The sequence below is a fragment of the Eumetopias jubatus genome, unplaced genomic scaffold (genome assembly GCF_037043125.1).
Source record: "Eumetopias jubatus isolate StellerSeaLion01/CBP00866 unplaced genomic scaffold, mEumJub1_p1.0 scaffold_8, whole genome shotgun sequence".
In the NCBI taxonomy this organism is placed as follows: domain Eukaryota; kingdom Metazoa; phylum Chordata; class Mammalia; order Carnivora; family Otariidae; genus Eumetopias; species Eumetopias jubatus.
The window spans coordinates 117,898,407-117,910,458 of record NW_028274814.1 but is presented as its reverse complement, the minus strand read 5'-3'; positions in this window follow the sequence as shown (position 1 = coordinate 117,910,458).

Below are 12,052 nucleotides of genomic sequence, written 5' to 3'. Positions count from 1 at the left end.
AATCATCACTTGGAAATATCCCACCTTGGAAATTTTAAACCCCATGGAAAGTTGCTCCGGTTGCTAGCCCCTCTTTCTCTGCTATATTCTCTACTGCATTATTTCCAAAAGCTCTGGACTCTTCAACTGTAACACGAATGCTCCACCAATTCTATTTAAGGCTTTATTTCTCATTTCCTTCTTCAGCTGAGCTTAGTAAAAGAGTAGTTTACACCCACTAGCTTGATTTTACTATCTCCCACTGTCTCAACCCAAGTATTTTGGTTTCTGTTCACACAGCTCTAACAAAACTGCCTTTGCCAACGTCACCATCCCACAATCCCATCAGATTGTAAAATCATTTTCAAAACAGAAATCTAATACCAAATATTAGGAATATGTGGGAGAAGAGGAACTCTCTTACAGGTGGAGTAAAAAATGGCATAACCGTTTCGGAGAACAATTGGTAAAGTTGAAAACACGAGTTACCAACAACATATTCCCCTAGAAAAGCTCTCTCACATGAGCCCAAGAAGAACTATATATGAATGTTTGTTACAGCGTTGTAATGGCAAAAATTTGGAAATCATCCATATGTCCATTGTGGTAGAGACCTATACATGGTCTCCAAAATTCACCTTCCCCTTCATCAGTAACTGAACAACCAAATTTTAGACATGTGGTCATGTAGAATAAAGATTCCTTTTCCCATTCTCTTTTTTAGCTGTGATCATGTGAATTCATTTTAGATAAGGGGATGTAAGCAAAATTAGAGAATGAAACATCCTCCTTTTCTTCCTTCGACTGTAAGAATGCAAATAATGTCCACTAGAGCTGGAGCCGTCCTTTTGAACTCCCAGGTGACCTGTATATGAAGGTCCATAAGTAGAGGAGTAACAAGATAGAGGGAGCCTGGGTCCCCGAAACTGTGGCAGTCCACACCATTCCTGGAAAACCATCTTTGGACTTATACACAAGAGAGAAACATTTTTTATCTTGTTAGAGACCCTGTCGTTTTGTTTTTTTGGTTGATTATCTTTAGCCAAACTTAGTCCTAACAATCAAAACAGTGTATTCATTAAACTGACTTTAGTATAGCAATAAATAAACAAGAGAAATCTATTCACATGGCTAAATCTCAGAAACATAATATTGCAGAATAAGAAGTACAAAATAATATTATTAAAGTTAAAAATGCTTGATAATATATATTATTTACAAGTTTACACATACTTGCATAAAAAAACAAAACATAAAAATTATTCACTACAACTTCAAGATAGTGGTATGCTTACAGCAGGGATTTTTCTGATTCTACATGGATTAACCAGCTACATTATTGATCATCTTATCAGCCAGGATGGTCAAAGCCAAACCAATTAAAAGCCACTCAGTTTGTCTTGTCAAGAGCTTTCAAGGCTGATCTGTTCACCCGTCCCTTGTAAATCATGGCCACTGATCTTCAGTATTTGAGTCACTCCTGAATCATAAGAGGTGAGACAAGCTATTTATGGGATGTGACTTTGTGAAAACCAAGCCAAGAAGACTATCCTGCCAAGCTTCAATAGAACTATAGCAGAAGTGGCCTTGGCTCATTGGCCACTGTGGGTTAGCCATAACGTATTCATATTCACCAACTCTTTCCTGAATATATACCGAGTTAGGGTTGGGAATATTTACCCCGTAAATTAATGTGAGTGAAACCAGAGTTGGCTGCATTATTTTTTTATGTGGAGGAAATCTGATCTTGAGATAAAGAAGAAAATCAACCAGTGAACCATTTTCAAGTTTCTAATAATGGTGAGAATAAAAAACACCATTTGTTATACTTACTATGTGCCAGACATGTTATGTATATTTGCTGATACGAAATATTTTTCACAACAACCCTATAGTATCAGTTTAAAAACTGACACTTAGCAATAGCTTGTGGTCACATAGTAGAAAGAGATTGAATCTGGATTCTGTATAAAGAGCTGTCTAAATCCAAAGTCTATATTCTCAAATATTGTGCTAGTTCATTTACCGCCACTAACAGTATTTACTGTCATGGGTTAGTCACATGAACTGGTCAACTAAATAGTTGATTACAAAGTGCAGTTAGAATGGTAATTACAGTAGGCACAGGCCATTGAATGGTTTACCTGTCCCCAGACATCTTCTCCATATTCTGCAATGTTGTTACCACTTATGTCACTTTTGGGGTTAAGTAATGTGCCCCAGAGTATTAGTAAAGTTTATCTCCTTTAAGGGAGACATTCTCATTGACAAATCCATGGATTAATTTAATACATTAAACTCAACTTAATAACAAACTACTAACATTAGATTCCCAAAGGAATGAAATACCTTTCACATACACTTTAACGGATAATGTAAAAGTCTTTTAAAAAGGATCAAGTTCTCTTGGGAGAAAAAGCAGAGGGACCTGGGGAAAGAAATGATACCATAAAGGAGCTGTTATACCCTGTAGTTTTGGTATCTTAACCTGAAATGGAATGTTGTAGTTTGAAGAAATCTTAACGATTAACTAGAACAATCTCCTGCATTATCACACCCACAGAAATATACCCTTTATGAAAGTGGAAGATTAGCTCAGAGATATTCCTCCATTTGTTCATAGCCACATAAGTAGATTTTAACTACGCTAAGACTAAATCATGAGCCTTTTAACTCAAAGATTATTTCTCTGTCAAAATTTGAGGAGAAAATGCCAAAAAGCAGAAAATAATGAGGAAGGAAAGAAATCTTTGTCCCAATTCATAATCTTAACCAGCTCAAGCCTACACATCCACCAACTGCCCTTATCTGGTTTGGGATAGGAGGAAGGGAAAAGACGGAGAACATAAGGAGATGGCTGGGTGGGTGCCAAGGGCATTCTGCCTCTGTTTTGGAAAAAAGCTGTTCAAATCACTGTGAGCTGGAGCTCAGGTTTCTGCTTCTTTCTTCCTTCAAGCCCACAGCTGATTTGAGGAGGAAGGAGGGGCAACTTTGATAATGGGAGGAGAGGCGGCTGTCGAGTCAGAGAATATACGTCTTTAGCCCAGTCTACTCCCAACCCTTAACATCCCTATCAAGAGGTGTCCAAAGCTCTGGTAACAAGGAGCCCAACACCTCCCCAGACAGATCTCATCTTTGAGCCAAAGTCAAGCTTGCTATGGTTCTCACCCTCTGGTCCTAAGTAACTCCCTCTGGAGCCATTCAAGCCAGTCAAACCCTCCCATCCATAATACTCCTTCACGTATCTGATGAGGCAGGTAATAATAACAACAGCAAACACTTACATGTAATGGTATGTGCTGGGCAGTCTTCAAAGTGTTTTACTTAATATTAATTCATTTAACTTTCTCAACAACCCAAAGTACTCTCATCACTGGCATCATGGAAAACTGAGGCAGAGAGAGGTTAAGACACTTGCCGTGCTCTCAAAGTTAGTAGGTGTTCAAGCGAGGATTTGAGTCCATTCACTCAATCACTATGTTACACAAGCTTTTCCTCCCTATTTCTTGCTCCCCCTTCAGCCACTCCTCGTATGATAGGATTCTCCATCCCACTCACCCTTTCCTTTGACTCATACTCTAGTTGGTCAATGCTGCTTTGAACAGAGTCACTGTCGAACACTGAGTTCATTGGGAAGCAGGCTCCGACACAGCGTTTGTAGCATGCAGGGTGTTTAATAATGATCATCCTTGATGTCAACACCTGATGAAGGTGAAAAAGACAGAGGGATGGGGCAAAATAGACCTAAGACATTCACACAATTATGGTAGGTATATATTATAAAATACTCATAGGTTACTCTGATAATGTAAACCATTTTTAACGGAGTGGATATAAGATTGGCTGAAATTTTGACCACGGCAAATTAATAACATGCCCTATTTTTGTTCCTAGCTAGGAACAAAAATTTGTTAGCTAGGCAAGTTTATCCAGAACCCATTGTCAAAAATAGGACACAATGGTGTTTGTGAAAGATGATGATGGAAATCCTTTTACTGATTCAGGCTAATTAAGTAAAAACTTCTGGGTATTTATACCTCTGCAGAGATATGATTTAGCTCCAAAATTAAAGGTATGTTATTGTTGTAAGTGTTAGGAAAAAGTCTACAGATTCCCTGAAAAGATTAGTAGGCCCCTTATCTGTGCAAGTTCTTTTGTTTTTTTAGTTTAATAATGCTCCTGCTGGTTGATCAACCAAGTTGTTTTTAAGAGCTCCACAGTGTTTTGGCAAATTTGTAAAGTAAGAGATAATTAGTCCCCAGGAAAAAAAGGAGTAGAATGCCACAGCCCCCGCAAATCTGTTACTTCTCGGATGCCTATTACAGCTTCTGCTCCAAATGCTATTAAACTTAAACCTCGAATTCTTACCTTATTTATTCTTACAGTCTGTTTATCAACTGTTTATATTTCAAAGCTGCCTAGAGTTACATTCTTGTTATCACATTATCCATTTCAGCACCGTTTATGACTTAGGTAGAAGAATTTTTACAGTATGGATACTAGAGATCATACAAAGGTATAAAAAGGAAACTGGTGGGAATATTATTTTAATAAGAGCTATGAATACAGAAACGAAGGAAATTTTCAAAGGGAAATTAAACAGGTAAGTTAAAATAACAGGAAATGGAATGTGATGAGGAAGAATCATCCACCTGCTAAATTAATATACTCGCATTCAATATGAACTCCAATATAGCATTGTTCCTCCACATTGTTGTTTGCTGAAAAGATATTTTAAATGGTAATTCCCATCTTCAAGTTGAATTACTTCTACAAAGTAAGCCAGTCACATTCCTCGGATGCAAGCCTCTTTAGTTACATTTTCCAGCAGACAACAGCATCTACCTCTCATATCCAACAAAATTCAGGTTACCTTCTAGGACACTAGACATAACTTCTTGCTCCTTTGGAGTAGTCCAGCCCTGTCTCTTTCACTAAACTGACTCCATTCCTTTGTTAATTTTACATAAAGATTCTCCATGGAAACAGCTCCCTCTGAGTCAGACTGAGAAAAGAGCAAAAGAACTCTGCTAGGTGTGTATCCGTTAGAAGTATCTGTATTTTGTTTAACCCCCTTGAACTAATGAGTTTGATAGAAGTCAAAGAGAATGGAAAGCTTATCAAATAAGCTGTTCTATATGGGCAGCTTTCCCATGAACAAACCCATGATTTCCTATAAGAATTACATAATATGCGTTGCTCACTTTGCCACAAGTCCTTATCTTGCCTATGATGTAAAGTTGAGCTGTTAAGAGACACAGTCTAAAGAGAAGGGTCAGCCGGGGGCCCTGAACGAACGTATTAACTGCAAAGGGAAATTGACTAATCTTAGAAATTTGTTTTTCCTTCCTTGTCCTAGGCTTGATCCAACTGGAGGAAATTGACTGGTATTTCATGATTTTCCTTTACAATAAGCTGGGAGCAAGCTGCAGAGGAAACTGGTCAGGTCAGAGCAGAAAGGAAACTGCCTAGCACCTTCGTCAATTTCCTGTTGCATCCAACTGATAGCAGAAAAGGGAGGATGTGATGTTATAGGCGCTGGCCTTAGGTTCCTAGATGCTGCTGATAAATGCTGCCACCTTCCAATCGGTGGCTACTGGTTCACAGTTTTCTACCAACCTAATCTAGATTCAGACTTTAAAAAAAAACTGCCTCTTAACTGCCCAGACCTTTAAAATGCTAATCTTGTGTAAGATATAGAGAGCCAATAGTTAAGACAGTTCCTTCACAAACAGCCCCCTGATGATCTACCAAACTCCAGAAATACACAAGATCTGTTTCCAGGGAAATTAGCTCTTTGAGAATTCAGTCAGCTCATACAGACATTTCCATGGGAGGATGGGGGAGAATGTCTTATGATTTAGTCTGGGGTAGGGGTATGTTGGAGATACTTCATTAGAAACCGTTCCCCACAGGGCACATGACTACACTACTCAAAAATGCCAATGACTCCCTTAATTACAAAATGGAACTCTAGTTTATTTGCAAATAATTTGAAAGCCGTATGTAACATAGTCCCTACCTACCTTTCCAGAACTTGTCTCAAACTATCTTACACTAAAAGAGAAATAAACAAAGTCATGTACATACAGTGTCCCAGGCTTCAGAGCTCTGGCTCAGGCCAGGTCATCCGAAATGATCTCAAGATTTCTGTTCTTCTCTCCATGTCTTACCCATAATTCAAGTTCAAGTTCCTATTTCTCCATCAGGTCTTCCCTAACTATTCCAGGTACAAAGAAATTGCACAAATCTTATGGTATTTCTCCTATCTACTTCTCACTTGGCCATAAATCATTTCCCTGATGGAGCACATTTTGTGTATTTTGTTGTGCAGTCTCTTAATTCTTGCATTCCTGTTTAAGTCTGTATGCTTTTGTAATAATTCTGGAAGAAAGGTGATATATTTTACTTTTTTATATGCCCTCACCCCACCCAGAATAGGGTCTTCAATTCAGCAATACCTATTCTAGATTAAATTATTGAAAGCATATGGTATTAAACAGGAAGAGACACACCACGTATAAACTGGGTGGCTCAGTTGGTTAAATGAGTGCCTTCAGCTCAGGTCATGATCCTGGAGTCCCAGGATCGAGTCCCACATCAGTCTCCCTGCTCAGTGGGGAGTCTGCTTCTCCTTCTGACCCTACCCCCTCTTGTATACTCTCTCTTTCTCACTCTCTCTCTCTCAAATAAATAAATAAAATCTTAAAAAAAAATAAACTTAAGTGGAGTGGAATAATCTAGCACTACAAGAAGATAATCATGGGGTGCGCCTGGGTGGCTCAGATGGTTAAGCGTCTGCCTTCGGCTCAGGTCATGATCCCAGGGTCCTGGGATCGAGTCCCGCATCGGGCTCCCTGCTCCTTGGGAGCCTGCTTCTCCCTCTGCCTCTCTCTCTCTCTCTGTCTCTCATGAATAAATAAATAAAATCTTTAAAAAAAAAAAAGAAGATAATCATGGGTTTGGGGAATTTAAATAGTTAGGTTCTTATTGACTCTCAGAGTCATAATTTAATAGGAAATACCTTGACTATTTTCATCAACCAATCAACCAACTTATTAAGCAAACAAAAGCAAATAAAAAGCTCTTCTGAGTTTGGGTAATAATGATATAGTTTCATCAATTGTAACAAATGTACCACTCCAGTGTAGGAAATTGGTGGTGGAGGAGGCTGGGGGCGGGGGGGCGGATAGATGCAGGGAATATATGGGAAATCTCAGTACCTTCTGATCAATTTTGGTGTGAATCTAAAACTACTCTAAAACTAAAGTTTAGGGGCGCCTGGGTGACTCAGGTTATGTGGCTGCCTTCGGCTCAGGTTATGATCCCAGAATACTAGGATGGAGCCCCACATCGGGCTCTCTGCTCAGTGGGGGGACTGCTTCTCCCCCCCGCCCCTCCCCCTGCTCATGCTCTCTTCTCTCTCTCTCTCAAACAAATAAATAAATAAAATCTTTGAAAATAAATAAATAAAAATAAAGTTTATTTAAGGAAAAGAGAAAAACCTTCTGAGCCCCCAGTGTATTAAAACTGTTTATATACCACACCAAATCACTGAACAGTATCTGGTCTCCACTCCCAAGCTTCAGGCACTTGAAATGCTTCCATCATCACCGCAATAAAATCAGGAGGCCTTGGGGCGCCTGGGTGGCTCAGTGGTTAAGCGTCTGCCTTCGGCTCAGGTCACGATCCCAGGGTCCTGGGATCGAGCCCCACATAGGGCTCCCTGCTCAGCGGGAAGCCTGCTTCTCCCTCTCCCACTCCCCCGCTTGTGTTCCCTCGTTCGCTGTGTCTCTCTCTGTCAAATAAATAAATAAAATCTTAAAAAAAAAAAAAACCAGGAGGCCTTGTTGTACAGTGTCACATGACAAGGAGGGATCACTGTCTTTGTACATTGCTTGGACCCCTGGAGGTAGTGCCTTTACGAGACTTCCTAGACTGGCTGGAAATCATAGAAGGGCACGCAGAGTTAATGCCCCCATGGAGTAGACTTTAACCAGTGAGAGACAGGAGGCCGGGGAAACCCAACAGATAAATTGTCTTCTTCTCATCCACGGACTGTCTGGTTTGCTATAGCCTCTCTGGATACCAAACAATCAGCAGTGCTTTGTTGTGAGCGGTCAGCTCAGTAACACCTCCTTGTATTCATTCTCCTTCCTTCCCTGACTCATGCCCTTCTCTTTGCTCTTAGTTCCCTGTACCCCTCTCTAAATGATGGCTATGTAAACTCTTATCTCAGGCTCTGTTTTCTAGGGAACCTGAGCATCTGTCAAATGTGAAATCCTGTACTTAGTGTTAGGGAAAATACACAGTGCTCTATAGTTACAAAAGCTCTTTATATATATATATATAAATTTTATATAATTATATAATTATTATATAATTACATATATAATTTTTTTAAATAGGCAATGCATTCACATAGTTCAAAAAAGTAAAGACAAAAAAACCTCCTTCCCACACACGTGTGCCTGATACTTCATGCCTTCTGCACCCTGTTTCCTTTCCAATAATAGTAAATTTAAAACTTTGCAATCAGTAAATTAAAAACTTCCACAAAGTTTTGCCTGCATAGTTTTCTAACATGTAGAAGTGCCATAATTCACTTACTCATTCTAGTGTAGATGAAACTTTAGATTATTTCACCCTGATTCTCTTACAAAGACTACAGAAAGAAATACCATTATATGTAAGCTGTTTTGCATGCATACCTGCATATCTATAGGCTAAATTTCTAGAAATGATATTTGTAGGTCAAATTGTATTTGCATAAGAGCATCTGTTATTACATATCTTTAACAGCACAGCATGTTGAAGATTTTGCTTTTTGTTTGGTTCGTGAAAAATGACATCTCAACATATATTTAAACTGTACTTCTCCGATTATAAGTGAGGTTAAATATAATTTTAGATGTTCAGGAGCCATTTGTTTTTCATTTTCTTTGAACTGTTTGTTTGTGACGAAGTCCTCACCAAGGGAACAATCTTTGGCACCTCTATTTTTAAAACCCTGTGCACCAGACTCACACCAAATTAAATTGAGGACTTTAGCACAACTCTCATATCACTACTTGAGATACTGCAATTTATATCATCTCCAAGTTGCAGAGTCTGGTCCGCACACTCAGCACGTTCACAGTGTAGCAGTAAACGAAGATGGTGGGGAGAATGGAGTAAATCAGGCTGAAGAAGAACCAGCTGTTGCAATGATAATGCCCAGAGAGGCAGGAAACACTGACTGATGATGGCCAGTGTTGGTAACCACAGGCTCAGGCTGATGGCTGAGGGCACTGCAGCTGGCAACTCTAAGCTGTGTTGTGGCTTATTTGAAGGGAGATGGAGGGCAATGCCTTGGTTCTAAGGATGAAGCCTGACTCCAGCTAACGGTGGACAAGGCTGGGACAGGCCAGGACTGAGACATTATAAGCATGAGAGTAAAGCTATTTGCAAACGATTATGGGAAGACAGAGAACAGGACAGAAGTAAGGTTTAGAAAGGTCATGCTCTGAGAGGACTCTGGAACAAGGCCTTGAAGGATAAGGAGGAAGAAGCAAGCAGAGGTATGGCTCTTCTATACAAAGGGAACAGAATTAGCAAAGGTATGGGGGCTAAGATCTTTCTGTGACTGATTGATCCAGGGTGACCAGAGAACGGGAAAGGGGTGTGTGTGTGTGTGTGTGTGTGTGTGTGTGTGTGTGTGTGTGTGTACATACAGGTGAGGGGTATGAGAGATGGGCAGAATGAGAGATGAGGTCACCCTTTAATTAATAATTATTAAAAAGCTTTTCTTCCTTAGGGTTCTTCTCAACTGAGCTCAAATTTCCTTATAAATTTTACTTGGCATAAATGAAAAGCCCTAGAATAAACATGGCTTCAGATGATGTAAAAACAACCTATTTTAAGGAAAATAGAGGAAGAAGCTCACTAGGTCAGAGAGAGTTGGCCCCTATTAGTCACGAGCCTCTTCTTCCTCTCAAACAAAAAATCCCAGGGCATGACGACTAATGGGTATGCTTGTAAGGACCCGGCAGCGCAGCATCGAAGGGGAAATCAAGCAAAAACTTCTAAAAAACCAAAAACAAAAACGAGGAAATGTAAACCGCTCTTCTATTTATGGTCATTAAAACTGTAGGAATAAGGACCAGTAAAAAGGGGCGCCTGGGTGGCTCAGCTGGTTAAGCGACTGCCCTCAGCTCAGGTCATGATCCTGGAGTCCGGGGATCGAGTCCCCGCATCAGGCTCCCTGTTCAGCGGGGAGTCTGTTCTCCCTCTGACCCTCCCCCCCCATGCTCTCTTTCTCTCTCATTCTCTCTCTCAAGTAAATAAATAAATAAAATCTTTAAAAAAATTAAAAAAAGGAACAGTAAAAAGGTAGATGCAAAGAGAGGTCAGTGAAGTGAGATTAGCTACATTACAGAACTCTAACGATACCCGCTTACTATATGCCCAGTAGATTGTGCTAAAGAATACTCCAGAGCTGTAACCACTTAAAAAAAAAAAAAAAATCTGTTTGGCTTTAACAAGAAAAAGTATATGATAATTATTTTTTCAAAGAGACATTGCCAAGGTTTATCCATGCCAAAACACTGAGCGAAATTTGAATGTGAAATAAACCACAGGGAAGAGATGGTAAGTGAGAGGCTTACAAAAGCTCTGCAGACACCTTGGCACTCCATTCTTCCTTCGGCTCCTCCTATCCTCTAATCCTTCATGTTTATATTATCCTCCCCTTGAAAATCCAACAACTTGCAGACTCCCCGGATTAAAAACAAGAGCACTAAATTACCAAATCTTTACATATAAGGGAAAAATGGTAACAAGAGGCTCAAATGACCTCACTAATATTCTACAATACCATTCAGCCTTACCCTGCAGATCTAGGTAATGGGCTGCCCAGTGGATTCTTCCTTTGTAGTGACTATGGTCTACATTTGGCTTGCTTCAGGAAGAAGGCCAAATCAGGCCAATGACTTCCCATCTAAACAGGAGGGGAGGTAGGGGATGGATGCACTGAAGCTGGGGTTCCAAGAGCCAGTTGGGAACTAACTACACGGGCCAGGCTAGGATAAGCACGCTGGGGTTCTGTACCCCGTGCATACACCAGAGCTGACACCTTGGCTCTTCCGCTCAGAGGCCATTCCCCTTCTTGCCTGCTAACAAGCCTCAGTTTTGTTCAGGAAAAAATGCCCCGCGCACGGGATGAGTGATGAGTGGTCTAAGCCAATCATGGTGAACCCATTTTCCTTTGCCGGTGATTGCCAAGACCTAGGAGTGCACACGTGAGCCCGCCTTGACTAGGGTAGGGTAAGGAGAAGGCAGCTGGTAGGAGAGATTTTATTTCCTGATAAAATAGAGGAAAGGGAGGAGAAAACCCTTTTGCCTCCCTTCCCTTGCTTCCAGTTTGAATGCCTTTGTGTGTGGGGCGTTCCCCGGAGCGGTGGCAGCCATCTGACAATTAAGGAGACATTGCTGACTCACCCAGGAGGCAGGGTGGAATCTGCCGTTTTTGATAACATTGTTGAATTACCAAACCAACCTTGAGACAAGCATCTTGTTAAGTAAGCACCAAATATACGTAGGGACTTAGGTCACTATTTGTTAGGTTTTCTGTTTCTTGTAGCAGAAAAAAATAAAACAAAACATCCTATACCTGGGAGGAACCAAATCAGTAACCAGGGAAATAATGCTGGGGTGAAGTCCATAGGGTCGGTGGAGCAGTAAGTGGGAGAAGGGGGCCAAGATTACGTCATCATGCAGTGTGGGAAACAGGTTGGGAAAATGTTCGGGACTGGGAGTGTGTCCTGGGCTTTCCTGGAGGCCTCCCTCAATGTGCTTCTGGCTGTGTGAAACGGGTGGGACTGACAGCTTCAAGAGCCAGTGCAGGGCTAGCCATTGCTGAAACCCACCGCTTCCTCTATTTTTCTCGGCAGCACACCTTAGCCCAGATTCTTGTGGCTTCATACGTGCAATCTCACATGTTTGCTGACTGGTTTCCTATCTTGGGTCTCTACCCTCCAACCCACTCTGGATATGGTAGCCAGATTACCAGAGTGACATAACTATGTCACTCCAC